Source organism: Dama dama, chromosome 8 (assembly GCF_033118175.1).
Source record: "Dama dama isolate Ldn47 chromosome 8, ASM3311817v1, whole genome shotgun sequence".
Taxonomy (NCBI): domain Eukaryota; kingdom Metazoa; phylum Chordata; class Mammalia; order Artiodactyla; family Cervidae; genus Dama; species Dama dama.
This window is the reverse complement of record NC_083688.1, coordinates 24,014,193-24,042,087: the sequence shown is the minus strand read 5'-3', so window position 1 is coordinate 24,042,087 and position 27,895 is coordinate 24,014,193. Positions and strand designations below refer to the sequence as shown.

Genomic DNA, 27,895 nt, shown 5'->3' with positions numbered 1-27,895 from the left:
AGCCATCTGCTGCCAGTGGGATTCTTACTCCTTTATTGGAAGGATGACTGTACACCCTCATTTGTCTAGAACGCCTTCAAATTCATCTTAAAATAGTACGTGCTTTTACTCTCCAAAGTATCCTTCTTTGCTGATTAATTATAGAATCACCTGATTTGTAAGTGACTTGGTGGTGGTATTTTGGAAGCTTTCTTACACCTGGTGGTCTGAGAATTCACAAGGCTGTGTTTGGAGTTCAGGTCCGCGCCCACACACTTCCCCCCGCCGCCTTCATCGGCTCAGTACTTAGCAGACCCTTTCAGTTTGAAGAGTAGTGTTCATCAGCTCTGGGATAGGTTATTGCAGAATGCTTCAGTAATTTCTGCCTCTTCATTCTCTTTGTTCTTTCTTTGTAGAACGGTTAGTGGAACTTGGCCTTTGGGATTAATTTGACACCTGATTAAAAAAAAATCTTCTTAACCTCCTGTTCTCTACCTCATTGCTTTTGCTTTCCTTTCTGGAAAAATATTCCCAGCTTCATTTTCTAATATACCTATTGACTTTTAAGCTGTAGGTGTTACTCAGTTACAAGAACTTCTTTTGTCTTCTGTATGCCATCCTATTCTTGTTTCATCTATAGATGGTCTCTCTTATCCCTTTGAGGAAGTTAATTACATACACATATTTAAAGTGTTTCCTGTGTTTTCCTACCTCCATTTCATCCCTCTGCCCCTTTTTTTGTCTTTATCTCTTTCATTGTGCTTTTCTGTCCCTCAAGTACCTGGTGATTTAGAGCTTATTCTGTTCAGATGTTTGGTTCTGATATATCTTTGTGTTTCTAGTTTTTCCCCATTAACAAATTCTTAATGTTGGGGTTAGATTTAACATTATGAGGCAGATGATGATTATGCTGTTCTGTTGCATAAAAATCTGAATGGCTCTTCAGAGACCTGAATAACGTCTAAACCATTTAGCATCTAACATGGCACACGGGATGGTGGAGTGAGATGCAGTGTTTGCTTCTCAGAACTGCTGTCATGCCACAAATTTGGTGGCTTAAAACAACAGGAATTTATTCTCTGCTGCTGCTACTGCAAAGTCACGTCAGTTGTGTCCGACTCTGTGCAACCCCATGGACAGCAGCCTACCAGGCTCCTCCATCCATGGGATTTTCCAGGCAAGAGTACTGGAGTGGGGTGCCATTGCCTTCTCCGAATTTATTCTCTAATAGAGACCAAAAGTTTGAGTCAGCGTTACTGGGCCGAAATCAAGGTGTTGCCAGGCCTGGGCGCCCCCCAGAGGCCCTGAGAGACGAATGAAGCTTGTCACTCTTCAGCGCTTGTGGCACCCCTCCAGGCTTCCAGGCCAGCGCCTTCATAGCCTTCATATCTCTGCTTTGTCTTCTCTTTGCTTTCACTGTGGCTGTCAAATCTACTGCCTCTGTCTCTCTCAAGGACACTTGATGGCATTTGAGGCCCAGGAGTGTCTCATCTCAAATGCCTTACTTTAATAACACTGGCAAAGACCCCTTTTCCAAGTAAAGTAATGTTCACCGCTTCCGGAAATTAGGACCCGATACCTCGAGGTGGTTAATCTAGCTTATGGCAGATACTTTTCTTAAATGGCCCTTTTCTTGAATACCTCTGCCTTTGCTGATACCATTACTGCCTGCAGTTTCTTCTCTTCTTGTCTCCAGTTCAGTTCAGTCCCTCAGTCGTGTCCGACTCTTTGTGACCCCATGGATTGAAGCATGCCAGCCTTCCCTGTCCATCACCAACTCCCGGAGTTTACTCAAACTCACGTCCATCGAGTCGGTGATGCCATCCAACCATCTCATCCTCTGTCATCCCCTTCTCCTCCCACCTTCAATCTTTCCCAGCATCAGGGTCTTTTCAAATGAGTCACCTCTTTGCATCAGGTGGCCAAAGTATTGGAGTTTCAGCTTCAATGTCAGTCCTTCCAATGAGCACCCAGGACTGATCTCCTTTAGGATGGACTGGTTGGATTATCCTTGCAGTCCAAGGGACTCTCAAGAGTTTCCTTCAACACCACAGTTCAAAAGCATCAATTCTTCCGCGCTCATCTTTCTTTTAGTCCAACTCTCACATCCATACATGACTACTGGAAAAACCATAGCCTTAAGTAGACGGACCTTTGTTGGCAAAGTAATATCTCTGCTTTTTAATATGCTATTTAGGTTGGTCATAACTTACCTTCCAAGGAGTAAGTGTTTTAATTTCATGGCTGCAGTTAGCATATAAGTTAAATAAGCAGGGTAACAATATACAACCTTGACGGACTCCTTTTCCTATTTGGAGCCAGTCTGTTGTTCTATGACCAGTTCTAACTGTTTGTTCCTGACCTACATACAGATTTCTCAAGAGGCAGGTAAGTGGTCTGGTATTCCCATCTCTTTTAGAATTTTCCACAGTTTATTGTGATCCACACAGTCAAACGTTTTGGCATAGTCAATAAAGCAGAAATAGATGTTTTTCTGGAACTCTCTTGCTTTTTCGATGATCCGGCGGATGTTGGCAATTTGATCTCTGGTTCCTCTGCCTTGGGGCTTCCTGCGTAGCTCAGTCGGTAAAGCATCTGCCTGCAGTGGGGGAGTCCTGCGTTCAATTCCTGGGTTGGGAAGGTCCCCTGGAGAAGGAAATGGCAACCCACCCCAGTATTCTTGCCTGGAGAATCCCAAGGACAGAGGAGCCTGGTGGGCTACAGTTTGTGGGATTGTAAGAGTTGGACACAACTTAGCTCTACCTTTTCTTTCCTCTGCCTTTTCTAAAACCAGCTTGAACATCTGGAAGTTCACGGTTCACGCATTGTTGAAGCCTTGCTTGGAGAATTTTGAGCATTACTTTGCTAGTATGTGAGAAGAGCGCAATTGTGCGGTAGTTTGAGCATTCTTTGGCTTTTCTTCAGGATTGGAATGAACACTGACCTTTTCCAGTCCTGTGGCCACTGCTGAGTTTTCCAAATTTCCTGTTATATTGAGTGCAGCACTTTCACAGCATCATCTTTTAGGATTTAAAATAGCTGACCTGGAATTCCATCACCTCCACTAACTTTGTTGGTAGTGATGCTTTCTAAGGCCCACTTGACTTCACATTCCAGGATGTCTGGCTCTAGGTGAGTAATCACACCATCATGATTATCTGGGTCATGAAGATCTTTTTTGTACAAAAATGTATGGGTCAGTTAATCTTTGTTGAGGAGATTCAGCATTTATTGAGGGTCAGTTCAATTCTAGGACTTGTCATGTTAGAGTAATTAACAAAACAAGGTAAAGTTAGTACGCACCTGTGTCAAAGCTTCTCCAGGGCAAATTTCTCAGAAGGAATTGGCTAAGTCATAGGAATTTACGTTTTTAGCTTTTGCTGCCAAATTGCTCTCCATAGTGGCTGCACTTTCCCCAGTAATGCCAAGAGCTGTCTTGTTTCCTGTATCTTCACCAATACTTGTGCGTTTTTCATTAAAAAAAAATCTGGTAGGGGAAAATTATACTGTGTTAATTTGTATTTCCTTGATGACTGGTGATGTTGACCATGTTTTTCATAGTTAATAGACATTTGGATTTTTTCCTGTGAGTATACATAGCCCATTTTTTTCTAGTTAGTTGCCTTTTATTTATAGAAATCTACAAATGTGGGTATAAATTGTTCATAGTGTTGTAGCTGTCCTTACTTATGTATGAGGAAACTTGCACAGAAATAAGTTAAATTGATAAGACCCTCCTCCCCACCTCTATGGACAGATGGATAGATGAATGGTTAAATAAATGAAGATGTCTAGAATCATACCTAATAAAAAACAGAGCAGAGATTTTAGACTGAGATTTATCTAATCTTAAGGCCTGTCTCTTTTAAAGTATATTTGGCTGTCTTGTAGGGAATGAGGAAATTAATAGTGAGGCAGTGCTGTGCTGAATTTTGACTCAAAATATTTAATCATTTGCTCTACTTAACTGTTAGCTGTACTTACTGGCTCTGTGAGTTTGGGCTGATGTTTGTTAATGTATTTTTTTAAAAAATAACTAATGACAGCTAACCTATCTGCTTTAAAAGTGACTAAGAAAACATTGAGATAGTATTAATAAATTACTGTATACACAGTGAAATACTATTATATATTTAATTCTTCTTGACCGTTGTAACAATGAATGAAAATCTCAATATACTTTATAAAAAGTTTTGGATGTATCTTTTTTTAATATACTTTATTTTGACGAGTAATTTCAAGTTCACAACAAGATTGAGCAGAAGGTAGAAAGATTTCCCATATATCCTCTGTCCTCCCATATTGCACAGCCACCCCATACTCATCATCCTGCACCAGAGTGGTACATTTATTACAGTCAGTGAACCTATACTGACGCATCACTGTCAGTTTACGTTAGAGATCACTCTTGGTGTTGTGCTTTCCATGGATTTGGACAAGTATGTAATGCCATTTTTCTACCAATATAGTATCATACAGAGTAGTTCTACTATCTGAAAATCCTTTCTGCTTTGTCTGTTCATCCCTCCTTCATCTTTAGCCTGTGGCCACCTTCTGGTCTCAATAGGCCCAATCTGTCTCAATAGCTTTGCTTTCTCCAGAATGTCATATAGTTGGAGTCATATTTATAGTATGTAACCTTTTAGATTGACTTCTTTCACTCAGTAATCTGCATTTGAGTTTCCTCCATCATTTCTTGGCTTAATGACTCATTTCTTTTTAGTGCTGGATAATATTCCATTGCCTGGATGTAGCAGTTGTACATTCACTTGCTGAAGGACATTTTGGTTACTTTGAAGTTGTGGCATTTACAAAGCTGCTGTAAACAGTTGTGTGCAGCTCTTTTAGTCTAGGCATACATTTTTCAACTCTTAAGTAAATATCGTTTGCCAGATCACATGGTAAGAGTATGTTGAGTTTTGTAAGAAACTGCCAAACTGTCATCCAAAGTGACTCTCCCATTTTGCATCCCCACCAGTGTTGAAGGAGAGTTCCTGTTGATGTGCATTCTTGTAGCATTCAGTGATATTAGTATTTTGGATTTTCGCTACACTAATAGTTATGTAGTAGTATATATATAATAGGCTTTTTTTTTGGTAAAAGTTTACATGATAAAATGTCATTTGCTAGTATAATAGAAGATGATTCCAGAAAAGCTCAGCAGAAATTTTTCTGTGAGGTTTGGAGGTAGAAATATCTCCAGGAAAAGGTTGATTTTGGCTCTCAGATTAACTGGATGAGGAGTAGTAATGCTTGCCTTCATGTGTTTGTTTTAACAGGTATTGAAACAAAGGCACATATCTTGAAGGCGCTAGCACCTCCTACCATTGTCAACTGGTAAAATGTTTAATTTTTTCAACTATAAAATTTCTATTAGGTGTAAAGTGTATTAAGTTAAAACCAAATGTGGGTAAATTATCAGAAAGAAATATTTTCTTTCTATTTTGTGATTGTAGAATTATGAAAGCTATGAGACGGTAGCTTTGATATTAATTTTAATTCCACATGAGCCCCATTGGAACATTGAGCCGTGTTGTTCAGCAGTACTGTTTAACCTGTCTTTCCTCAATTTGAATTTCATTAAATATCTCTGCAAGAATTTGAACTTAGTGTCCTTTTAATTTTTCATTAGCACTATTTAGACGGTAGTAACATTTCAACGTGTGCTGGTCCTTTGAAATTTGTGCTTATTTAAAATTTTTAACTGTACATTTTAACAGAAATTGTAGGTTGAAGGCTAGGAAAATGGCAATCTATCTATCTATATACAGTAATCTGTAGCAAGAGCTGCCTGTTAAATAGTTGTCATGGAGTAAAGTATAGCATAGTTTTATTCTTTCCTTGCTGTGACTTCTGAAGTGAGTTACAGTTTGTGAAGTTTTGGGGCAAGAATTTAAAGATCAAGTGTCTGGAAGTTTTTAGTATTTTGAGAAATGAAAATAAAATTGTATAGAACTGTTACAAGAAAGAGTCTACTGGTCAAATGCTTTGAGACTGTAAAAACAATAAATGTTTTATCTATTAGAAACATGCTTATTGACATTTAGCTTCTATTTCAGAAGATCAGTTCAGAATCTTTGCTCACATCTGTTGTGTTCACTGATTTTACACTACTGATTTTTAAGAAGTTACACAAATAGTGTTCATTATTAAAAACTATACACAGTATGAAAGTGAAAAGTGAAGTCGCTCAGTTATTTCTGACTCTTTGAGACCCCATGGACTGTGGCCTACCAGGTTCTTCCATCCATGGGATTTTCCAGGCAAGAGTACTGGAGTGGGTTGTCATTTCCTTCTCCAGGGGATCTTCCTGACCCAGGGATCGAACCCGGGTCTCCTGCATTGCAGGCAGATGCTTTACTGTGTGGGCCACCGGGGAAGCCCCTCTACATAGTAAGAGTGTGTAAGGAAAAGGGGAACTTCCCTGATACTGTTTTTTTAGTTGTGCAGTTGCTTTACAGTGTTTTAGTTTATGCTGTAGAGCAGGGCGAATCAGCTATGTGTGTGTATACATCCCCTTTTATTGTATTTCCTTCCCATTTACCCCGTTCCCTGATTCTTTTGCTCGATTCTTACCCCTTACCAATCTGGATTGTGTCCTTCTAGACTTCTTAACATGCATGTCCAAGAGTGCTGTCCTTTAATGAAGCAAGTGTGATGGGAAAGGACTATACCTTGCCCATTGGTGTGCCTTCACTTTACTTCAGACATCTTCTCAAGCAATATACTTGGCTAAATGAGGAGTGCTTAGAAGTGACCAAATATATCAGAGCATAGTATTTTCTCTATAGATTTCTTTCAGCAAGAATAAAAGGGAAATTCTTTGGAAACCCCAAATTTTAAATTTGTAGCTAAGAATAGATCCATGGAGTTCAGATTTATATTGAAATTGCAGAGTTAATTTACTGTGTATTGAATAATAGGTATTAAATAGTAAAGCACTTATATAAATGACTGCAGTTAGTATTGCCTTTATTGAGAGTCAGCTAGATCGGGATACAGAAAGAAGTGATTTGGGAATTTTAGTTCATCTCCTTAGGGTGGAGGAGAAACAAGTGCTATGGCAAAGTGACAGAGGTAACTGTCTCATAAGTTTTCCTAGATTTGATCAGGTACCCAAGAAAGGGAAAGGAAATCCATTGTTCACATAGGTTGACTGTTCAGTCACTCAGCTGTGTCCTACTCTTTGCAACCCCAAGGACTGCAGCATGCCAGGCTTCCCTGTCCATCACCAACTCCTGGAGCTTGCTCAAACTCATGTCCTTAGAGTTGGTGATGCCATCCAACCATCTCATCCTGGGTTGTCCCCTTCTCCTGCTGCCTTCAATCTTTCCCAGCATCAGGGTCTTTTCAAATGAGTCCGTTCTTCACATCAGGTAGCTAAAGTATTGGAGTTTCAGCTTCAGCATCATCAGTCCTTCCAATGAATGAATATTCAGGACTGATTTCCTTTAGGATGGACTGGTTGGATCTTCTTGCAGTCCAGGGGACTCTCAAGAGTCTTCTTCAACACCACAGTTCACAAGCATCAATTCTTTGGTGCTCAGCTTTCTTTATAGTCCAACTCTCACATCCATACATGACTACTGGAAAAACCATAGCTTTGACTAGATGGACCTTTGTTGGAAAAGTCATGTCTCTGCTTTTTAATATGCTATCTAGGTTGGTCATAACTTTTCTTCCAAGGAGCAAGTGTCTTTTAATTTCATGACTATATTCACCATCTGCAGTAATTTTGGAGACCCCCAAAAAAGTCTGTCACTGTTTCCATTATTTCCCCATCTGTTTGCCGTGAAATGATGGGACCAGATGCCATGATCTTAGTTTTCTGAATGTTGAGTTTTAAGCCAACTCTGCTCTTTCACTTTCATCAGGAGGCTCTTTAGTTCTTCTTTTTCTGCCTTAAGGGTGGTGTCATCTTCTTATCTGAGGTTATTGATATTTCTCCTGGCAATCTTGATTCCAGCTTGTTTTTCATCCAGCCTGGCATTTCACATGATGTACTCTGCATATAAGTTTAAATAAGCAGGGTGACAATATACAGCCTTGACGTACTCCTTTCCTGATTTGGAACCAGTCTTACTTGTATGATGACTGTAATTAACCAGGTTAATTGTATTATGAAGTAAATGGAATTTCATGGACGATTTGAGAAACCCAGTGTCTTGAATTCTAAAACTTAGAATTCTACCTCTTCATGTTTGGGAGCTACTTACATTTAGAAGTTCTAAAAGTTAGGAAATGATGTAAAAATTGATCTGTTTCACATGTATAAATGTCCTTTGTGTAGTTGCTGAGTTGAAGCATTTAAAACTCCTCTAAGAAAAATCAAGAGAAGCAGATTTTGATTAGAATTTTATTTTAATGCTAGTTATTAGTAGTATTATTAGTTAATATTAGTTATTAGTAGTCCCCCTAAAAATGACATGTAGCGTTTAAATGAAGACATTAACAAATAGAATTGTATGTGAATACATTTAGATTCATTATCATTGTTACTCAATAGTATTTTAAATCTATGTTACAGATTCACAGCAAGTTGATGACTTTCTTGATGTTCAGTTATATTGATTAAAAAAAGGGAAATTCTATCTACAATTCTAGTGAGTCATACTTAAATATTTTATAGAGTAGCGAAGTTTTGATGGCCTTCACTTGATCCAATATTCCACATTTGGATGGTAGCAGAAAGTATTAGTTGCATGTATAGTCGTGCAGCAGAGAGGAATTATTCAGAATATTTTTTTTTGTATGTGAAGTTGATTAGAAGTTAGGAAGGAGATGGGACAGTGTCAGGGTTGCTGCTCCCTTGACTTCACATGAAAAGATTTCTTAGAGTCAGGCCAAATATGTCTCATAGCTATCGAAAGTAGATTCCTTTTTGTTACACCTTCTACTTTTAAAACACAAACTTGTTTTTGAACATTTATGAAAAAGCTGCAGAGGGTAGGAAAAACTGGGCACATTGAAGAATGGAAGAGAGGAGCAGGAAGACTACTCTTGGTCTTAGTAGCTTTTCATTTTGAAACCTGTTCAGATTAGTGGTAAAATAATTGAGTTTATGAAAAGAAGAAAGCGTTTTATGGAATGGGACTGGAGTGGGATCCAGAGAGTGGGCTTCAGTAGTTCTTTGTTGTAAAATCCAAGGACATGTAAATCTTTGCATGGAATATTAGATATGCAAAAAAATACTAGCATATGTATTTTCTTAAACATAAATTTGTATTCATCTAACTAAAGCTCATGGAAAGAAACTCGCAAAATTGACTGGCTGGCTAAGGAGGCTGAATGGACTGGTACCAATTCCAAATACAAGATGTGTTAAGCATAGTTATTTCCTATTATTATTTTATAAGGGACTCAAGGATATACATGTGATTTCAGCCTATTCTAACTTTTGAATCTTTATTGTGTGGTTAGTCACTCAGTTGTGTCCAACTCTTTGCGGTACCGTGGCCTGTAGCCCGCCAGGCTCCTCTGCCCATGGGGATTCTCCAGGCAAGAATACTGGAGTGGGTTGCCATGGCCTCTTCCAGGGGATCTTCCCAACGCAGGGATTGAACCCAGGTCTCCCACATTGCAGGTGGATTCTTTACCGTCTGAGCCACCAGGGAAGCCCCCTGAGCTACCAGGGAATCTTTATTAAATCAGTAATAATAGCAGCTGGGAATTGTGTACTTATTATGAGGCAAGTGTGATATTCTTCACATGTATTAGGTGTTTATGTGATACGGATATTTCTCTCCCCATTATACAGATGAGGAGACGAGGGTAGGTAATTTATCTCGGGTGACATTTAGTATGAATGTTCATTAGAAGGACTGATGCTGAAACTGAAACTCCAGTACTTGGCCACCTGATGTGAAGAGCTGACTCATTGGAAAAGACCCTGATGCTGGGAAAGACTGAAGGCAGGAGGAGAAGAGGATTACAGAGGATGAGATGGTTGGATGCCATCACTGACTCAGTGGACATGAGTTTGAGGAAACTCCGGGAGTTGGTGGTGGACAGGGAGGCCTGGCGTGCTGCAGTCCGTGGGTTCGCAAAGAGTCGGACACGACTGAGCGACTGGACTGACTGACTGACATGTAGTAAGTAGTTGAGCTAAGTGTCAAGCCTAGTCTTTTTGGCTCCATAGCCTAAACTCTCAGTAAGAGTACAGTTGAATTGACTTTAGTACCTTTAGAATCAGAGGGAAGAAGAAATTGTCAAGGTAAAACAAAATATTAATATTGCTACCCCCAGTTTTTTTTAATAAATAAACAAATTTAAAATGCTACTAAAACTTACATTGTGTTTTGTAATTTATGTAGAGTGCTTTCACCTACTTTTCTTGCTTTTCTCTCACGGGAGTTTTGTGAGGTATTTGTTACCACTCCAGTCTTACAGTGAATCTGAAGCTTGGGGATGCTGATTGACTTGTCCCATGTTACACAGCAGGTGAATGAGGGGCCATGATCACACCTAGAGCATAGCTGTAGTTGTGAAAGGAACAGGCCTGTTGAACAGTTTTTATGTGCAATCAAACCAGTGTTGCAGGTAGTAGGACCTTTGGTAGATCTTAGAAAAAATGTGTAAATGAAGCAAGTACCTGTCTGCTTTGAAACTCCACATGAAAAAGAAATTTGTACCAAAACCAGCTACACTAATAACTAGCATTTATCATGCCTTTGCATTTTCCCAGAGTCCCTTATTACCTGTGCTGTGCTTAGTCACTCAGGTCATGTCCCAACTGTTTGCAACCCCATGGACGGTAGCCCGCCAGGCTCTTCTGTCCATGGGGATTCTCTACGCAAGAATACTGGAGTGGGTTGCTGTGCCCTCCTCCAGGGAATCTTCCCAACCCAGGGATCGAACTCTGGTCTCCTGCATTGCAGGCAGATTCTTTACCATCTGAGCCACCAGGGAAGCCCCCCTTATTATCTGCTGCACTTTAAATTTCGTGCATATGGGGAAATAAGGTACAGAAAAGTTACTTCATTAATATCACACTTATGGATCTCAGGCTGTAATTGTTTTTTTTAGTTCAGGAAATGATTAATTGCAGGATGACTGGCTCATTCTGGTTTGCCTGGGACTTTCGTGGTTTTAGTACTGAAAAGTCCTGAATCCCAGGAAACCCTGAAGTCCTAGGCAAACCAGAGTGGTTGGGTATCCTGATTGTCCCACTTTGTGATGGATTGGGGATAGGAGCAGGGTTGCCATACAAAATACCAGGCATTGGAATTTCAGATAAGCATTGAATAATGTTTTACTATGTGTCCCAGATATTGCATGGACATACGTTCGCTGAAATTTGTTGTTTAATTGAAATTCAGCTTTAACTGTACTGAGTTTTTGTTATTTGTTAAATCTGGCAACCCTAAGGAAGAGTGAAGGTAAATTCCAGTGGATAGATCCACTTTACGCCTTTTTGCATGTGGACCTCAGGCTTTTATACATTTATCTGTGTAAGAGAAGATCACCTGGCAGTTTCCTTTTCCGGGGTGCTTGACTCGTTCTTTTAGCCAGGTGGCCAGACATGTGAGAGATCAGGATGAATGTATGAAAGCTGATTTTGCCAATGCATTAAAACTGTGTGTGTTGGTTTGAGCAGTTCTCCTTTACTCGGCAGGAAATTTAACCCAGATCTGAACTCCTCTCCTTACCAGCTCAATCTCATAGACCACCCACATCATCTTTAGACTTTCTGTTAAAAAGTACTTCTGTTAAAATAGTACATTCATGTGATTCAGAATGAAAAGGAAGTAAGGGCTTTCCGTACTCCTTTCTTACACTTGTTCTTTTTCCCACCACGGAGACAATCTCATCTGATTGGAAAATGTTAAGCTTTTGAAATGAATTTGTAGATGTCTTCTCATTGAGGATTTTCCCTTGTTTGTTTTGTTATTTAAAACGGAGAACTCTTTTCCTACTTCTTTTCCCTTTAGCCCCCAAAGGAGAAGGGAAAGTACTTTATGTAGAATACAGAAATGGGTTCACAGGTCATTTAAATCTCCAATGTTTGGTGGTCTGTTGGTACTTTTAAATCATTTTAGGAGTCCTTTACATCAGTAGAATATAGTTTTGAAATAGAACTAGTTTAATTCCATCAACATTAGTGGTGAGCAAATTAGGACTTAGTGACTTGAACAATGACTTATAGTAATTGGTTGCAGAGCTGAGATTGGTGTAGGTGTGTATTTGAGTGTTCTTGTGCACAGAGGTATTTATTAAAACCCTTGTTCTATGTCAGGCAGGAAAAGATAAAGATTCCTCTAATTTCTTTGTTTCTTATTTAATTTTATGCTAATACCCAGCATTTTTTCTTTTTTGAAAAAACATCCGTCTTGGACTTTATTTAGAAAAGGAAAGTGGAATAAAAGTGGTAAATTTAAATAAAGTACTTCAGTCAAGGTTAGGGAAGTCAAGGTACTGTATTTGTAGTTCAAGGAGAATACCCAGGAGTCCTAAGTTATTTCAACTATTAGTATAAAAGGACTGAAAATCTAAAAATTACAGTGGAGGGCTGAAGATTATGTAAAGTTGTCTCTGTTCAGCAGCTTTTTAATTTTTAAAAATATTTCCAAAAATTTTAATTTTGAAATTTAATGTTTCTTTTTCTTTATTGAAGCATAGTTGATTTACAATATTGTGCATTTCAGGCATATGGCAAAGTGATTCAGATAGATATCTGTATTTTAGATTATTTTCCATTGTAGATTATTATGAGATACTGAATGTAGTTCTCTGCTCTACAGTGAATCCTTGATGCTTATCTATTTTATGTATAGTATTAATAGTTTGTAGCTTTTAATCCCATACTCCTGATTGATCCTCCCTCCCTTCCCCTTTGCTAACCTAAGTTTGTTTTCTAAGTTTTGAGACTCTGTTTCTGTTTTGTGTAGATCCATTTGTATTATTATTATTTTTATCCTTTTGAGAAAGCTGAATTTTTTTTAAACAGTTGATTTATATTGTTATGTTAGTTTCAAGTATACAGCAGAGTGATTCAGTTTTTATATATATAAAGAATACACGTAAGAATTCAGTTATATATGTATATGTAAATATGTGTACTCACTTGTCTATATATGTAAAGAATGTATAACAGAATATAAATACCTTTTCAGATTCTTTTTATCGTTTGTTACAAGATACTGAGTAGAGTTTCATGTACTATGCAGAAGGTCCTTGTTGGTTATCTGTTTTATGTATATAGTGGTGTGTATATGGTATTTCCAAGTGCCTCATTTTCCCTTCCTCCCTTTCTCCTTTGGTAACTATAAATTTGTTTTCTCTGTCTTCGGGGTCTGTTTCTGTTTTATAAATAAGTTCATTTGTATCTTTGTTTTTAGATCTGCATATGAGTGATATCTGTGATGCTGTCCTTCTCTGACTTAGTATGGTAGTGTCTGGGTCCATCCATGTTGCTGCAGATGGTGATACTCTATTTTATGGCTGGGAGGTAGCCCATGTGTGTGTGAGTGTGTGTGCTGTACCCATTCTTCTGCCAGTGGACGTTCAGGTTGCTCTTCTTTGGGACATTCAGAAGCACTAGTTCATGGCTATTGTAAGTAGTGATAGCTGCCATAAACACTGGGAAGCATATGTCTTTTTGAATTAGACTTTTCATCATTTCCAGATACACGCCCAGGAGTGGGGCTGCTGGATTATATGGCAGCTCTGTTTTCAGTTTTATACTGTTGTCCGCAGTGGCTGCACCAGACTGCATTCCCAGCATAGGATGGGTGCCTTTCCTCCACACCCGCTCCATTATTCGTTACTTATAAATTCTTATTGCGGTTTTGATTTTCGTTTCTCTGCTAATCAGTGATGTTGAACATCTTTTCACATGCCTGTTGGCTGTCTCTGTCTTTTCTTTCAAGAAATATCTATTTAGGTCTGCTGCTCGTTTTCTGATTGTTTCTTTTTTTTTTTTGATACTGAGCTATGTGAGCTGTTTGTATAGCTGTTTGTACATTTTGGATATACTTCCTAGTTAGTCTCATTGTTGAAAGTATTTTCTCCCATTCTGTAGGTTGTCTTTTTATGGTTTCCTTTACTGGGCGAAAGTGTTTAATTAGATCTTATCTGTTTATTTTATTTAATCTGCCTTGGGAGACTGGTTAAATTTATTTCTAGGTTTTTTTTTTTTTGGACACTTTTAAGCTTTTTATTCTGTATTGGTGTATAGCTGATTAACAATGTTGTGATAGTCTCAGTTGGACATTGAAGGAACTTGGCTGTACATACACATGTATCCATTCTCCCCCAAACTCTCCTCCTATCCAGGCTGCCGCATAACATTGGGCAGAGTTCCATGTGGTATACAATAGGTCCTTGTTGGCTATCCTTTTGAATATAGCAGTGTGTACATGTTCACTGATACACAACTTTAAATGGGATTTTTTAAACTGCTTTTCAGTTTTTAATTTAAATATATTTATGGTGAAGACTTGAATTTTCCTCCCTCCCTCCTTCCTTCCTTCCTCTCCTTTTCCCTTTCTTCCTTCTTTCCTTCCAGTGTGTCTTTAGAGCCAAAAATTTTATTTTCTGAGATTAGAATAAATAAAAGCCTCGTAGTTTTCTTAAACAGAAAAGACCAAACTATTATTTCCTCATCAGATTTCCTAGTTGTGAATTGAAAGTTCATTTAATCCAGTTGGTACATGACTCAGTCCTCTAAAAATGTCCTTAATAGACTTTCTGGTCCAGAATCTCTTGACCTTTTTAATTTGTTATATTAAGGAAGTACTTACATGGATTAATGGGCTTGATTTTTAGCTGTACAGTCTAATTTCATGCATAAAACAGTAACAGCTGTGAGGTCAGAGTTCAGGCTTTAAAAGTTGTTAAAGATTTTATTAATTTTTGAAGTTTTAGAAAGGAAAAATCTTTTTTAGTAAAGGAAGAGTGAGAATAAATGCAGTATTGAGTCAAGGTAATAAATTAGCTTATATGTAAGAGTTAAAAATTTTCAGTTGGGTCTGGGTGGTATGTTTTTGTTTTTGCAGCAGTGCACACAGTAAGTCAATGTTAAAACCATTGTTCTGAAGCAGATGTGTATGTTTCATATTTTTATTAGGATCTTAGTATTGGGTGACAGAGAAGCAAACATGTTCATCATAGCCAGGCGCCTACCTAAAGAAACACTTTCCTGAAAGCAAATCATAATTGCTGGCTGCATTTCCCATTACAACTGAGTAAAGTCTGGTTCTGGGAAGGAAATCTTTCTTTCTGCCCTTTTGACCCCAGTTTCTGATTTCAAAATAAGTAATTTGGATAATTTATCAGGACTCTTTCAGTTCTGTAGGACTGTGACTGTGACTTTTGTGGAAAGGAGAATTGTAAGTAGGCGGAGAAGGCAATGGCACCCCACTCCAGTACTCTTGCCTGGAAAATCCCATGGACGGAGGAGCCTGGTAGGCTACAGTCCATGGGATCGCTAAGAGTCGGACACGAGTGAGTGGCTTCACTTTCACTTTTCACTTTCATACATTGGAGAAGGAAATGGCAACCCACTCCAGTGTTCTTGCCTGGAGAATCCCAGGGATGGGGGAGCCTGGTGGGCTGCCGCCTACGGGGTCGCACAGGGTCGGACACGACTGAAGTGACTTAGGAGCAGCAGCAGCAGCAGCAGAGGACCTTTTTATCTTCCCCTCCCCACTTTTAAACTAATAATAAAGTATTAGCTCTAGAGTTTAGGGAGTGTGGGGAGTTAAAGTTCAGGTGGGCTTTGGAGTCAAACATGTTGGTTAAAATTTCACCTTATCTGTTAGATGTGTCTTTGGACACAATCTGCTTGAAATTGGGTTTTAGTGACAATTAAAATGAGATGATACAAAGCTTCCTACACTGTACTTCCTTGCTTGGTATTCAGAATTGCTTCCTATTAATTGCAAGCCGGGTGAAAATTATAGTTACACTTCATGCCACCAAATACAGATTTTTGCTTTTCATCGCTGTGCAATTCACTTACTTAAACTTTGTTAGAGATAAAATGCTAAGCTGAATATTTTTCCAGATATGAATAGTTATGTAGTCTGGATGCATATTTGGGTGTTGTAGGCTACACGGAAGACAGAGGAGGGGATAGAATTGGGTGGTGGGCAAGGTTAACCAAGACATCAGTTAATTGTGGGCATCACAGTGCCCCCTCTGGAGCATTTTCTTGTCACTTTCTCTCCCTGTGTGGGTCACTCCCTCTGCCCCCAGTGAATTTGTAGGAGAATTTTCAAGTGTAGGGGTTCTTTCTCTGCTCTGGAAATTGAACTTTCAGATGCATTTTCTTGGTGGCGGTGAGTGTAGGAGCGAAGACTCTCTGTATTGGCAGGTTGAACATCAGGGTTATTGACCTAGTCCCTCCTGTGGCTATGGCAAAGTCATGGATTCAGAGCAACTCCTGATTCCATTGTCAGGTCTCCAACTTGTGGAGGTTGATGGGTTGAGACACTGTTATGTGGCATCTCTCCTGAGTCTGTGACATTGTTGTAGATGAGCCACATCTGAGCAGACAGAACCATGGAATATTATTACAGTGTGAAGGTGGTCCCTTTGATAGCCTGTGCCCCCTACCCCATATATTCAGGCATCTACAGTTTTTTTTTTTTTTTTTTAACTTTTATTGAAACACATTGTCTCTGGAAGCTTTTCATATGAGGATTTGTAGCTTTTTGTGGGGAGGGGGAGTTAATACAATTTGTATGACTATGATATTACTAATACCCCTTGGTAACAATTTAACATCAGAATTTCATAGATTCCTGAAGCATATTATTTGAAGGTGATTTTGTAGGTGAGTATTAATCTCCATTACTTTATGTGTAATTATTTTTATAACTCCAACTTCTGTCTTCTGTTTTCTGACAATTACTCATGGTTCTGTCTGCCCTCCTCCTGCCTCCACTCTGTCTCCTGTGTTCTTCTCAAATAATAGATGCCCCACAGGGAAAGATTTTCCTTTAACCTGATCATTGTGAGTTTAAATAGAAGCTAAGTAAAATTATGTAAGATGTAAATAACTTATTTTGACCTAATACAGTTGACCATCTATATAGAATATTTTAAAAACATTTCAGGTGTTTGAACCTAACTAGGTATAATCACACTTTCACATTTAAAGATTTAGTGTTGACGAATCTTTCATTGCATAAATAATGATTGTGCTGGTGCTCAGTCGCTCAGTTGTGTCTGACTCTTTGTGACACCATGGACTGTTTCCTGCCAACTCCTCTGTCCATGGGATTCTCCAGGCAAGAACACTGGAGTGGGTTGCCATTTCCTCCTCCAAAATAATGATGGGTCATCTCCTAAAGTTAAACTTGACTCATCTTGTTATTTTAATTAGCAGTTGTGAGAGTATAGTAAAGGTGGACGTTATTATAGTCTTCAAAGATTAGTGCACTTTGACCAGTTATAGCTTTTTTCAATTTTTTTATAATTAGCACGGTACGTTGAAGTCCCTCTAGGTTAACTACAGGTACATATAACTTATTTTTAATGGCTGTATATCATCCACACTGTGGATGTATAAGTTCTTTAACCATTCTTTGATTTTAAATTGTTTTCTATTTTCAGTTGTTAGGAAAATTGTCTGGAAATTTTTTTATCTAGTAGGATTTATTCAGCAGTTCAGATTAGGCAGCATCCAGTCTAGCAGACAGAAAGGAGCTCCAAAGAGTTGTACGAAGCAGGAGATTTTTTTTCCCCGGCTGACCATGCAGCATGCAGGATCTTAGTTCCCGACTAGGGATTGAACTGTGTCCTCTGCAGCGAAAGCGCAGATTCTTAACCACTGGACCTCCAGGGAAATCCCAGCAAGATATTTTTATAGATCACAATAAGTGAGAGAAAGGAAATTATGCTGGGCATTTGCTACTTGGTTCAAGAGGGTTACTTTGCTTTATATGGAGCAAAGGAATTGGACCTGGGTCAGGTAACTTGTGCTGAGCAGGCAAGGCTGATAGGATAACACACGTCTGCTGTTTCTGGGAAAGCTGAGCACAGAAACTTAGCCAGGTTGTACTTTGCTGACATGGGGTTTAGCATGAGCTACTCCATCTTGGGCCTAATCTGGTTAACTTCAACAGTTTTTTTGCCTTTGAAGCAGTACTGTCTGCATCCTCTAAGCCTTGCCTTCCGACTGTACTACTTACCATAATTCCTTGTTGTATCATCTCTCCTTTTGTTCCTTGAATACTAGAACCTCAGGCTTCCTCTCACTCATTATTCCTATCCTATCCTGAGCTTCAGTGGTTTCAGCCTTTCCGCTCCTTGGCCTCCTTTCCTTAAATGATCTCATTCCAGTCTGCCTCTGCTTCCCCTTTCTCAGTTACTGTATCTACACCTCCCCACGAGCAGTAACTAAACACCCTCAGCGGTCCTAACTTCAGACACTCTACGCAGACTACTTACTGTTACTACCTCCTGTGGTTCCAACTTAACTCCTGTACCTCAACTCCGACAATTCTATAACCTAAGCCAGGATCTAATTCTCTTCATCTGTTTCCTTCTCATAAACCTTTCCCTCTTCATGGCATTCCTTTCTCAAGTTAAAATTCCCTTATCAGTCATTTTATTCGCTGTCTTGGAAATAGCCTTAGTTTCTTTGTCACCCCCCTGCCCGCCGCTTTACCCTGTTTTGTTCTGGTGTTGCCTGATAGAATCCCGTCATTGGTTCAGGCAGCTCTCCCTGATCGTCTTTGTGCTCTGCCAGCTGACCTTGTCAGGGACGCACACAGTGGCTTGATCAGTTTCACTTCACACCCTTGACTACCGACCACACGTGGGCCTTGTGAGCTGCCAGGTGAGCTGCTGCTGTCTCCTACTCCACTCACTCTGCTGTTTTCCTAGATGACTGTCTTACACTATCTCAATTTTTTAGTCGTTTCCTTTCTTTCTCCCTCTCAGCCAGTGTTGCATCCTGTTACTCTGATCACATAGAAGCACCCAGAAGAGGATCTCCCACCAGCTCCTTCCCACCCACATGTCCCTGCCTTCCTGTTCCTGTCTGAGGCCAACCTCTTCCACTTGGGTACCATGTTCACCCTCTCTCCTACCCAAAGATGTTACTGTCTTCTGCACCCTTCATATCTGTCATCTGCATCCATGGATATGGAGAGCCGACTGTACTGTGTCATTTTATGTAGACAGCTGGAGTTTCCCAGGAGTTTCCTGGAAACGGCCCTCCTAGGATTCAGAGGAATGACTGTAATCTTTATCGTTCCTCTTTTGGGTCATAGCCATCACTGTCCTTGCAAGCTGTACTATCTCTTACCATAATATTTATTTTATTAGCCACCCTACATGGCCTGTGCGATCTTAGTTCCCTGAGCAGCAATCGAACCTGGGCCCTGGCAATGAAAGCACCAAGTCGAGCCACTGGACTGCCAGGGAATTCCCGTGGCTCTTTATTTTTAAAACAAAAGGAATTGTTTTGTCCTGCCCTATTACTCATTTCTCTAATCCTCTTCCTAGAGATCTCTTCTTATTTTTTCTTTAACTGTCTCCAGTTGGGCTCTGATCTTTAACATCAGTTCTTTTCAAAGTCAGTAATGACCTTCACATTGTCAAATCCAGTATCTTAATTCTCAGTCCTCCTCTTTTTTTTTTTTTTTTGAATTTTTGAAAAAATTGTTGTCTTCCCTTGTGGCTCAGCTGGTAAAGAATCCTCCTGCAATGTGGGAGATCTGGGTTGGGAAGGTCCCCTGGAGAAGAGAAAGGCTACCCACTCCAGTATTCTGGCCTGGAGAATTCCACGGACTGTATAGTCCATGAGGTGGCAAAGAGCCAGACATGATTGAGCAACTTTCACTTGACTTTCTTTTCACTTTCACTGTAAAAAAATTGTAGTAACATATAACAATTTGCCGTTGTAATCACCTTTAAGTTCATTGGCATTAAGCATATTCACATTGTTGTGCACCGTCAGCTGTCTCCAGAATGTTCCCATCATCCAGACTGTCCCATCATCCAGCAAACATCGCTTCCGTTCCCTCAGCCCCTGGCAGCTCTACTCACCGTCTCTGTGCCTTTGCTTATTGTAGGTATCTCATATAAGCGGAGTCAGATATTTGTCCTTTTCTGTCTGCCTTATTCCACTTAGAATGATGTTTTCAGGGTTCATACATATAGCATGTATTAGAGCTTCATTCTTTTTTTAAGGCTGAATAATATTTCATTGTGTGGCAGTCACATTTTGTTTATACACTTAACCTATCTTGAATATTCAGCTTGTTTCTTTCAGCTGTCATGAAATGCTGCTGTGAACTTTGGTGTACAGATACCTGTTTGAGTCCATGCTTTCAGTCCTTTTGGAAGTATACCCACAAGTGGAATTGCTGGATCGTATGTTAACTCTGTGTTTAATTTTTTAAGGGACATCTGTTTCCAGTAGCGGCTGTACCATTTTACATTCCCACCAGCATCAGCAAGTGTTCCGGTTTCTCCACTTCTGCCTCTGGGCCAGTGCTTGTCATTTTCTTTTTTTTTTCTTCTTTTTTGATAATGGGTGTGAAGTCTCCATCTCATTGGTGCCTCTGTTTACATCTGTCTTTGCTGACAACACCTATAGAGCGGATCGGTCCTCCTGTCCACCCTCCTGTTCCTCTGTCAGCAGTGGCTCCTCCTCTCCTGCCCCGTTGCTGGCCCTTCTATTTGCCATTTGCGCGTGTTCTCACTTCCGAGGCATCTCAGCCAGTCTCACAGTTGAAATACCATAAATAGGCTAAGAATTCCCGAAGTTATCTCTCATCAAACAGAACTAGTTTTTTTTTTTGTTGTTGTTGTGTTTTTTTTTTTTGGCAAAATCTGCCCTCTTGCAGTCTTCCCTTCTCAGTAAATGCTGTTCAGTATTTTTTTGATGTCTCAAGCCCCAAACTTCAGGGTCACTTTTGACTCCTTTTTCCCTCTCACTGTATCCAAAGCTGTACCTTCAAAACAGAGTCAGAAGCAGGTCGTTTCTCACTGCCTCCTTCGTCCCCATTCTGATCTAAGCCAGTGTCACCCTCTGATCCTGGTCAGGGCCCCTGCAGCGGCCGCAGTCCTCCTCGGTACGGTAGATCAGATGGCCGCACTCGTGCCAGCTCTGTGCTCACAGTGGTGCTGGCCCTGCAGGATCGGGTCCCTCTCAGCATCCTCTCTGCCCTCATCTCCGCTCACTGTTACCCTTCCTCCCTGGGCTCCGCTAGAGTGCTCTTCTCCCAGATGACTGTGTGCTCACAACCTGTGAGATGCTGCCTCTTACGGTTTTATGATGCGGCAGTCGTCTGCTCTCCCAATTTTATTCCCTTGCACCTGCTTTGTTTTTCTCAGTAGCTCTGGTTACCTCTCGGTATTTAGTTATTTATGCGTGGTCTGTTTGCTTCCCAGATTTTGTTCATGACTATGACTTCATCCTCTGAAAGAGTTCTGGGTGTGGAGTCTGTGTTCAATATTTGTTTGGCAAATGAATGATTGAATTCTTGTTTTTATGTGCTTAGTAAGCACTTGCTTTTCTATAGAATAGTGTTCTGAATGTGGGGATTGCCAAGGGGGTGTGTGTGTGTGTGTTTTAAATACTGCCAGATTACTTCAATGCACTCTGGATATTGTAGTCTTTTACATGTTTGTGAAACTGTTGGATGAAAATTAGTATGCCTTCATTTTAATCTTGATTACAAGTTTAGGAGAACATATTGTCTGTCTGTTTTAGCCATCTGCTTTTCCTTTTTTGGGCTTCTCTGTATGTATTCTTTGCCCAGTTTTCCTTTTTATTGCTTGAATTTTTAAAAAAATTTATTGAAATTCTTTGTATATCTTGTCATGGTATTTTTCCCCCCTAAATCTCAAAGTGTAGTTGATTTATAGTGTTTCAGGTGCAGAGCATAGTGACTCATTTATATATATTCTTTTTCAGATTCTTTTCCATTATAGATACAAGGTATTGAATATATTTCCCTATGCTATACAGTAGTCCTTGTATTTTTTAAATCTATTTGGGACCCAGCAATCCCACTTCTGGGCATACACACCGAGGAAACCAGATCTGAAAGAGACACGTGTACCCCAGTGTTCATCGCAGCACTGTTTATAATAGCCAGGACATGGAAGCAACCTAGATGCCCATCAGCAGACGAATGGATAAGAAAGCTGTGGTACATATACACCATGGAATATTACTCAGCCATTAAAAAGAATTCATTTGAATCAGTTCTAATGAGATGGATAAAACTGGAGCCCATTATACAGAGTGAAGTAAGCCAGAAAGATAAACACCAATACAGTATACTAACACATATATATATGGAATTTAGAAAGATGGTAACAATAACCCTATATGCAAGACAGAAAAAGAGACACAGATGTACAGAACAGACTTTTGGACTCTATGAGAGAAGGCGAGGGTGGGATGATCTGAGAGAACAGCATCGAAACATGTATATTATCAAGTGTGAAACACATCGCCAGTCCAGGTTGGATGCATGAGACAAGTGCTTGGGCTGGTGCACTGGGATGACCCAGAGGGATGGGATGGGGAGGGAGGTGGGAGGTGGGTTCAGGATGGGGACACATGTAAATCCATGGCTGATTCATGTCAGTGTATGGCAAAAACCACTACAATGTTGTAAAGTAATTGGCCTCCTACTAATAATTGGGGAAAAAAAAAATCTATTTGGTATATAGTAGTGTTTATCTGTTAATCCCAGATTCCTAATTTATCACCTCCCACCCTTTCCCCCTTGGTAACCATGTTTGTTTTCAATGTTTGTGAGTCTATTTTTGTTTTGTAAAGAAGTTCATTTGTATATATTCTTTAGATTTTCCATATAAGCAATATGTGTTTGTTCCTTTTTGATCTTTTTAAACCATGTTTCACCATAATGTTGAATCTGTAAGAGTTGATAAGAACATTTTGAAAAATGTGACTAGTGAAGGCCTTATCAGATACTTAAAGCAGTAGTTCTCAAATACTCGTGTACATTAAAATCCCATGGTTGCTGTTTAAAACCGAGTCTGTCAGTAGTTTTCAGCTTGTAGGTATTGGGAAGCTGAGAAAGGGAAAGACGGGTCTGAGGAATCTCCACTAAAATATGCTCTAAGGTAATTCTGAAGGATTGGTCCGTGGACCACAGGTAAAGGAGCGCTGCTGTGAATCCGCCCCTGGTGTGGTGTGGTGTTGGCAGAGCTGTGGGCAGGTGAAACAGAACAGGGTTGAGAGCTGAATCCAAGTGTGAACCGTAACTTACTATTGAAGGTGACACTTTGGTTAATTGAGGAAATGATGGTTTATTTAATAAATGGTTCAGACAGTTCATCTGAAAGAAAAAGTTAGCTTTCTCCCTTACACAATGGGGAAAAGTAAACTCCATGTTGATTAAATACAAAGGTTTTGCGAGTACTAGAAAAAATACAGGGCACAGGGGGCCAGTGGTTTAATCCTGGCATGGGTGAGGCCTTCTTAAACTAGATTGGAAACCCCGACACTGTGAAGGAAAAGATTAATAGACTTAATGGTTCAGATTTGCTTTCTGGAAGGTGATAATCATATTCTAAGGTCTGACAGCATAATACAGTAGCTGTGACTGGTTTCCTAATGTGGATGAAAAATGTTGCTTTTCACATCAGTAAACAAAGGATGTTGTGGCCAGGAAGCCAGAAGCCTCTGCGACTGCCTGAACTGAATCCTCAGGAGATTCAGGGTAGAGAAGGACACAATACTGACTCTAGACAGTTAAGGTGCATATCAAAGGAATGATTTCAGTGAGCCAGGCTCTTGCATCTTCCTATGCATAGAAAGGCACTAATAAATGCATTAACTTGGTGTTTGTTTTTTCTTCAATTATCAGAAATCTTTTGATGTGCAACTACCTGGTTTGTTTCTGCAGAACTCATATATACCTTGGCTCCATCCTGATCTCTCTGCAACAGCCCTTCAGAGCTGAGAGCCTGTCTCCTGGGCTTCAGTCCTCAGTATGTCTGCAGAATAAAACATAGACACTCGACTTTTTGGTTGTATGTTCTTTTTATTTCACTCAACACTAGTCTACAGTTTTCTATAGACACTTGAGCAGTTAGGAAGGATGTAATTGACCAAAGTTTTGTTATTTTACCTGGTTTATCTAAAACACTGTAGAAAAGTCAAATGTCTTACTTGCATGTGACTGTTGCATCAAGGCTGCATTTGACACCACTTGGCTCTCCTCCCTTGACTTTCCTAACCCCTCCCTCTCCAAGTTCTCCTCCTTCATTGATCTTTTCCGTGGGATTTTTCCCCTCTCAGCCTTGGCATTCCTCCAGAGTTTTCTGTTCTTGAGCTTGTCTTGGAGATCTCCTCTGTGTTCTCTTTGCGCAGCTCTGACTCCTTTTAGCTTTCACAGCTGGTGTGTTTGGATGACTCACGGACATCTTAAACCCATTATGTTCAGACTTGTATTCCCCTCCCTTCCCCCAGTCTTCCAGCCACTGACCAGCCTCTTTATTGTATTTCCGTCTTGGTTGAAGGCACCACACTGTTTGCCCTCCTTCTGCTGCCTCTGCTGTAACTTGCGGCTTTGTTCTGTCCGCGATTCAGGTACAGAACCACCCCCATGTGTTAAAGCAGAAAGATTTCAGTCGTTGGCAAGGCTGCAGGACAGCTGCCACCTTTGCCACCCTGCGGGCAGATAGGAGCCGGGAATCCTGGCTGCTTGTTCTATGCCTCACTCAACACAGCCTCCTGACCCATGGAGGAGAGGATTATTTGTTATCTTTTATGTAGTTTCCTTCCCTCCAGTTCCTACTGTCTTCAGGGCATCCTCCGCTTACAGTTATTTTCTAATACTGTATGTGTACTTTGGAATGTAAACTAAGTTTCTTCCTCAGCATCAAAGGCCACAACAATTTGACCTTTAAGATTTGGGGTCTTTAATACCCTGCCCTCGTCTCCTCATCCCTTCCCTGCTCTCCTGGGTGGCTGATTGTTTCCTGAACTTGCGGTGTTTTTTCACGCTATATGGTATCATCTATTCAAAATCTCTCTTCCTCTGTCCACACTTTGAAGATCATAGTAAATTACTGTTTGGGCCAACCAGACTTTTCAGAAAAAGCCTGAACCCACCTCTTCCTTTTTACTGTACTCTTCCTGAAACTCTGCTTATTCTCAGTGATTAGTACTTACTGTGGTTTTATAGTTTCAGCTCTTATATTTAGGCCTATGATCAGTTTTAAGTTACTTTCTTTGTATGGTATAAGGGGTTCATCTTTGTTATTTTACATGTAGCTGTCCAGTTGTTCCAGCACTGTTTGTTGAAGAGACTGTTTTTTTCCCTGTTGAGTTTTTTGCTGTCTTATTGAAAATCAGTTGTCCATAGCACAGAGGTTTATTTCTGGACTCTGTTTTGTTCCATTTATCTGTATGCCATTTTGCTAGTAGCCCAGTGTCTTGATTAATACTGCTTTGTATGAGGTTTTGAAATTAAGATGTGTGAGTCCTTTAACTTTGTTCTTTTTCAGAAGTTTTGGCTGTTCCGGCTAGTTTGAATTTCTGTGTGAATTTTAGGATCAGCTTACAGAATTCTGTTAAGTCAGCAGAGATTTTGATAACCTTCGTATTGAATCTGTGCATCAGTTTGGGGAATGTTGCCATTTTAACAATATTAAGTCTTAAAATCCATAAACAGAATGTTTTCTGTTTAGGTGTTTAGTATCTTTAAACAATGTTTTGTGGTTTTCATGGTACAAGTTTTGTACTTCCTGTTACATCTCATCCTAGGTGTTTTTGAAAGGGTTGTAAAAAAAAAAAAATTGTTTTCTTACCTTCACTGTTGCTAGTGTATAGAAATACAGTTGATTTTTTAATATTTACCTTCTGTCATGAAGTCTTTTGCTTAACTCTGTTCTGTTAGGTTTTCAGTGTATTCATTAGGATTTTCTGTAATGCAGTCATATCATCTGTGCATAAAGGTAGTTTTTTGAAATCACAGTATTTTAAAATTCAAGATAGAAACATGCAGTATTAAATTTCAGAGTACTTAATGAGGTCACATCATTCTCCTGGGTTATTAAGTGCATCTGTTCTCTGCAATTCTGGTATCCCGGAAGTGGTAGGGCCATTGTTTCCATTGTACCACTTGTCTGTACAGAAATCTTCAGTGGCTCCCCATTCCCTTTCTGGCAGAAATCTAGATTCTTTGGACTCATTCTTCAAGGTATTACCTGACACATTGTCAGAGAAGAGAGCTGGGAATGGTGAACAGAGCCCAGAGATGAGTTGGGAGTCTTTGGCCTCTCACAGCTATGTGTGAGCAAATTCAAAGGGGTTCCTTATCTTGTAAAAATTGCAGAATTTGTGTTTTAATTTTTGAAGAATGGTTTCCTTTAGTTCTCTGAGCATAGTTGTAATAACTACTTTGATGCCTTGTCTGCTGAACCTGACATTGGCGTCTCTCAAGGAGGATTTCTGCTGCCTGTTTGTCCCCTGTACTTGTGGGTCATACTTTTCTGTTGTTTTGCATGCCTCCTAATTTTTTGTTGTGAACTGGACATTTTAGATATTTTGTAGCAGTTCTGAAGACTAATGTCCCCCTCTCCTTTTCCACACCTTCCTGTGTTGTTTGCTTGTGTAGTGACTTAGCTGACCGATTTTGGTGAAGTTCACCTTTTCTGCAGTGGGTATCCTCTGATGATGCTCCTTCAGGGCCCAGCCTTGGGAACACACGCAGTTACTTGGGAGTACCCTCCTCAGGGGGTGACGGCACGGTTTTAGTCGGGCTCCCTTTAACCGTCTGTCTCCATGACCTGCCCCTGTTGGCGCCACACTCAGCACAGACTGTCCACAGCTAGCGAGTCAATTGCTTTCTCGTTTTGGACAAAGCCCTGGGCCCTAAGATGCCCCACACTGTGTCCAGTGAGATTAGATGCTCTTTGTAGGAGTTGTGTTTGAGGCCGTCTTTGGGCTGCCCTGGCTCCAGGAGGGGTCTTCCTCAGTGTCTCTTTCCATGATTCTGTTGAACTTCTCTGGATGCCAAGCTTCCCTTCGGCATGTTTTCTATTGTGGACCTACCGGCTTCATCTTAGGTGCTCACGACCAGTGTCTACGTTGTTTTCTCCAGTGCCATTAAGCTTGAACTTGTCTGTTCTGTGTTCCAACTCAGTCAGTCCTCTTAATGACTGCTAGGGGGCTCTGTATCCTTTCAGCCTGCTTCTCTGGCCTGTGAAGCACCTCTGTCCCATTGCTCCAGGGGCACCGTGTCCTCTGCTCTTGAATGGGATCCTGGCCTTGGCTGCAGCCACCGGTGGAGCTGCTCTCCCTGCATCGACCTGATGAACCACAGTGCCCAGTATTCGTGGTCTGCTGCGTCAGCAGTAGAGCTTCTGCCCTGAGCGGAGACGGGGTGAGGGGATTCCTCAGGGCTCTCGGCCACACTTTCCTGGAATAGAATTTCTGCAGCGCGGAGGTGAAGAGCGTCAGAAATCACAATCCTGGAGGTGGAGCTGGGTGGAGTGGTTGGTAGTTTGCCAGGTGATAGTATCACCTACCCGCGGTACAGGGCTGCGTCCTCTGCCTAGCGCCCTCTCCCCCACTCGGCTCAGGTATCGCTGCCCACAGGGGCCCGCCTGCAGCCGCGAGTGGCCTCTGTAGCCTTGCCTGCTCACCTCGTGTTTCCCTGACCTCACGGGGTTCCTCCCTCCGGGTGCTCCCAAGGAATGCATCCGCACCATGCAGGGAGAAGCTTACGCGGTTTCCTTCCCTGTTCCAGTTCCTGTCTTAACACATGGAAGAGTCTCAGTAAATCTGAGAAATGCTGCATATAAAATGATCAAAGTCTGCTGCCTTCTTGCTTTATAATGTAATATGTCTAAAGTGAAAAATATCTAGAATCTCTGTGGAAGGGGAATTTCATGCGGTTTGCTAACTCCAGTTGCTTGCCGCTGCCTGGAGTGAGAGAAGGGGGCGCCCTGGGAAAGAAAGCAGCGG

At 40.5% G+C, this 27,895-nt stretch overlaps 1 protein-coding gene across 3 annotated transcripts in view; it reads left to right on the top strand.

The window, feature by feature from the left end:
- ACSL3 (acyl-CoA synthetase long chain family member 3) overlaps positions 1 to 27,895 on the top strand; it is a 73,515-nt gene that overhangs the window by 11,881 nt on the left and 33,739 nt on the right. The window contains exons 1-2 of one of the 3 annotated variants that reach the window (XM_061148641.1): positions 2,956 to 3,111; positions 5,259 to 5,316. The exons of 1 other annotated variant lie outside the window; for it this stretch is intronic. The gene's annotated coding sequence lies outside the window, so the exon portion shown is untranslated. Of the gene's footprint in view, positions 1 to 2,955; positions 3,112 to 5,258; positions 5,317 to 27,895 lie in introns of those variants that run through there. One more of the 3 variants, XM_061148639.1, reaches the window with a different exon arrangement.